The sequence below is a fragment of the Alligator sinensis genome, unplaced genomic scaffold (assembly GCF_000455745.1).
Source record: "Alligator sinensis unplaced genomic scaffold, ASM45574v1 scaffold1819_1, whole genome shotgun sequence".
Taxonomy (NCBI): domain Eukaryota; kingdom Metazoa; phylum Chordata; order Crocodylia; family Alligatoridae; genus Alligator; species Alligator sinensis.
Window position 1 is genome coordinate 64,748 of NW_005843613.1, and position 4,205 is coordinate 68,952.

The following is a 4,205-nucleotide window of genomic DNA, read 5'->3' on the forward strand; positions in this document are numbered from 1 at the left end:
CCATCCTGCCAGCCCGGCCGGGGGTCCCCTCCTGCGCTGCCCGGTGCTCGCGGGAAGGTGGGCGGCGGACCCCGGCTGCTTCCCGGGCAGAAGAAGAGCGGAGCACACCCTGGCACGGAGGGTTGCACCGAAATCCTCGCAGCTCCGGAGCGGAGAGGAGCTGCCTCAGGCTTCCCCTCCACATCTGCCCTCTGCCACCGGCACAGCTGGGCGCGGAGCGAGCGCGGCCACAAGGACCTGGCACCATCGGGCATTGAAATGGCAGGTGTAATTCGGTGCGGACAAGTGTCAAGCGATGCCCCCGGGCACAAATCAGTGGAGCTGCCCCCGCACAGGAAAGATCTGGGAGTCCCCGGAAACACCCGCCCGGAGCTCAGCATTCGCCTGAAAGGCAAGCGACTTGGTAATCAAAGCACACGAGGGCTGGGAGGGCCCCGCGGAGTCAGGCGTGGTGTTAAACACCTCCAAGGATGCAGATCCCACCACCTCTCTGGGGAGCCTGCTCCAGTGCTTCGCCACCCTCCTCACGAGAGAGTTTTTCCAAATATCCAACCTCTACTTGCCTTGCTGCAGCCTGAGCCCATTGCTCCTTGTCCTGCCATCTGCCCCCCCTGAGAACAGCCCAGCTCCATCCTCTTTGCAGCCCCCCGGCAGGGAGGTGAAGGCTGCTGTTCAATCCCCCTCGGTCTTCTCTTCTGCAAACTCAATCAGCCCAGTTCCCTCTGCCTCTCCTCACCAGTCCTGTCCCCCAGCCTCCAACCATGTCCATGCCCTCCGCTAGACTTTCTCCAATTTGCCCACATCCTTTCTGTAGTGGGGGCCAGAGGGCTCCAGATGTGGCCACACCAGTGCTAAGTAGAGAGGAAGAATCACTTCCTTAGACGTGCATCCAATGCAGCCCAGGATGCTGCTAGCCTTCTTGGCAACAAGGGCACACTGCTGGCTAAAAAGGAAAGGAACTGTGAACAAGATTGAAAGCCTGCCAGTGCCCCTTTATCAACCCATGGTGCATCCACACCTTGAATCCTGTGCCCACATCTGGTCCCCACAGCCCCAAAATGATAGAGAAGTAGAGACGGTGCAGGAACATCACCCATCAGGACGGCTCCGGCTCCGGGAGGCCAGCGAGGAGAATAACATCTGGAGGTTTGGGTAGGAACTAAGGGGATGGAGGAGGTTTCTGGGGACCTGGTGTGGGGTCCACAGGCCTGAGAAAGGGGCTGAGCACCTGGGACCTGTTGAGAGGCCAGATGAGCCCAGAGAGAGGGGCTGCATGCACAGGGGCTGGTGAGGGGCTACGTGAGCCCCGGGAGAGGGGCCGAGTGTTTGGGAGACCTAGCGAGGGGTCTGCATGAACCCCACAAGTGAGGCAGAGTACAGGGGTCTACTGAGGGTCCAGATGAGCCCTGAGAAGGGAGGGCCGTGTAAGTAAAGAGCTATGGAGGGCTCCGAGCTCAGAGCGAGGGAGAGATCTATGGAGCGGCCCGAGAGGAGAGGGCTGACCCTGGGCATCTCAATGGGGCCGAAGGGTGAAGTGGGCCACGGCAGAGATGGCCAGAGTTGTGAGTGCCTGGAGTCTCGACTGGCCTGAGGCCGAGCCAGGGCCTAGGAGAGGCTGAAGGTCCTTGCATGGCCACAGCCGAAAGGAAGGGGCTAAGGGGTATGCAGCCTGTGATGAGGAAGGCTGGTGCCAGGCCATCCGAGGAGGAGGGATTGAGGACAGGGGTCCGAGAGTGAGCTGGAGGCAGGAGATGGAGCCAGGGGCAGGGTCCTAGCAAGTGGCCGTGGAAAGACCGCAGGACCAGACAGGTCCAAGGGCCTGGACAGTGGGGCCTGGCAAGCGCAGTGGGACCAGAGGGGTCCAAGGGCCCAGCAAGGGGCTGGGGAACAGAGCGCAGGACCGGATGGGTCCAAGGGCCCGGAGAGCTGCCAGGAAAGCGGAGAACAAAGAGGATCCAGAACGAGGGACCAAAAGAAGCTGGTAGCCCGGAGAGCGGTTGTGTGAGACCGAGGGGGCTGAGGGGCCGGAGGAGAGACGGACAGGTCCGGCGGCCCAGGGAGGGGCTGCGCAGAGAGACCGAGAGGTCTGTGGGGCCGAGAGAGGCCAAGGGGTCAGAGGGCCCAGAGAGGGGCGTTATCAGTGTAACACACGCGCACACTTGGGGTTGTGTGCGCTGAAGTGTTCTGGGCTTGTGTTATCTTGTTTGTCCTGTGTATTTTGCCTCCTCTGGGACTGAAAGGGAACCAGCCCCTCTCCCCCTCATGGTGTCCAGACCCTTGTCTTAAGATCCCCTCCAAGGAACCTGTGCAACCAGTTTGGTGACCCTTCACCCCCAGTACCGACCACCTTTAAATTAATTGGTCTGCATTAGCGGTGTTCAAATGATGCTGCTTCTGACTGAGACCCTGTAGCGATGTCAGAAAAGTTATCTAAGGTTCAGGCACGGTCTCTTTTTTTTTCCTCCTGGGGCTGCTGAAGCCTGAAAGCTGAATTGGGAGCCAAAAAACTTGCTCCCCACAGAGGGACGGGTTTCCCCCCTTCTTCACTGGAAAAGCAAACTGAAGGTACGTGACAGGAAAGACTCAGATACAGGGAGAGAAAGTCCATCTCAGTGCTTGAGACCCCTGCTCTGTCCCTCTTCTTCCCCGTTTTCTCTTCTGGGTTTGGAGTGGGATGATGCCATGGTGGGGGGGATCAGTCCCTGAAGCAAACCGGCCAAGGTTGGAGCCCGGCAGTCTTGCTGGGGCGCTCTGGGCAGGGCTGAGAGCCGGCCATGTTTTCGGTGGTGTTGCATCTTCTTTTGGGCTCAGCACAGCTGTGTCGCTGAGCCCCGCTGCGCGTCTTGCCGGCAGTTTTGGCCAGGCAGGCCTCGAGCAGGGTGATGCCACGAGTGCATCCTCCCTAGTCCAGGCTGCCCAGGAGCGGGGTCCTGGCACCCACCGCCCCTGCGCTGGGGATTGCCGTGTCAGCGTGGGGGGTGTCGCTGGGACAGGATGTCCAGGCTGCGGCCGTAATCCTGCGCCCTTTTCATAGAATCATAGAAGTTGGGTCGGAAGAGACCTTGCAGATCTTCAGGTCCGACCCCCTGCCTGGGCAGGAAGAAAACTGGGCTCGAATGACCCCAGCCAGGTAGGCATCGTGCCGCTTGTTAAAGACCCCCAGGGTAGGAGCAAGCACCACTTCCCTTGGAAGTCGGTTCCAGATCCTAGCCGCCCTGACTGTGAAGTAGTTCCTACGGATGGGATGGGGGGTGCAGGTTGGGAGTGAGGAGCACCCAACTGGGTGGGGCTGTAAGTCGGGAGCGGGGCTGTACCTAAGTCCGTGGGCCACTCCGTGGTGTCACCGGTCCTGTTGCCCCCGGGGCTCGTTGGGCGCAGGGTGCTGGGGTCCATGCTGGCATGGCTCTGGGGGCTGGGTGGGGTCCCTGCCAGCCAGGGGCTCTCGCCGGGGGCTGCAACACACCCTGTCCGGCCAGGCTGGGATCAGCCCCAATAGCCAGCCCCGGGGCAGGGTGACCTGGGCCTGTGGCATGTGCTGCCGTCTCTGCCAGCCCATCAGGAGGGGGAAGACCCTTCCTTCCCTTTCCTCAGGAGCTCTGTGCCCCGTCTGTGGGGAGGGGGCTGCCAGTCCTGCGCCCAGGAGACGCTGCTGTAGGAGCTGCCCCAGCCCAGGGGCATCTGTCCGCACCTCCCCGGGGTAGCAGCCTCACCTGGCCCTGGGGCCAGCCCCCAGGTAAGCTGCTGGCACAGGCCATGCAGGGCCCAGAGCCAGGGCCAAGGGCCTGGTGCACGGAGGCAGGAGGCTCCCAGCTGGGCCCTGGCACCAGCCGGAGGGAGCGGAGCGGAGCGGAGCAGAGCAGAGGTCAGGCAGGCCAGTTCCTGCCCCGGCCAGACCCCCCACCGGGCAGGGATCCCAGAGCCAGGGAGCCCGGCACAGCCAGGACAAACAGCCTCCCCGCAACTCCCCCGGGGAAGGAGCAGGGGCAGACTTACCTGCCCCCAGTACCTGCAGCACGACCCAGGACAGGAGCAGACCGTCCCATCCCATGCTCCCAGCCAGGCCGCCCTGCTCCGTTCCCCTGCCTGGGCAGGCAGCCAGCCCCACCTGGGGGCAATCAGGGCTCGTTAGGGGCAGCCAGGCCCTAGCCAGAGCCGCCCTGGGGCCAGCGCTCCCAGCTGGTGCCCATTGTCACCAATGGGGAAGA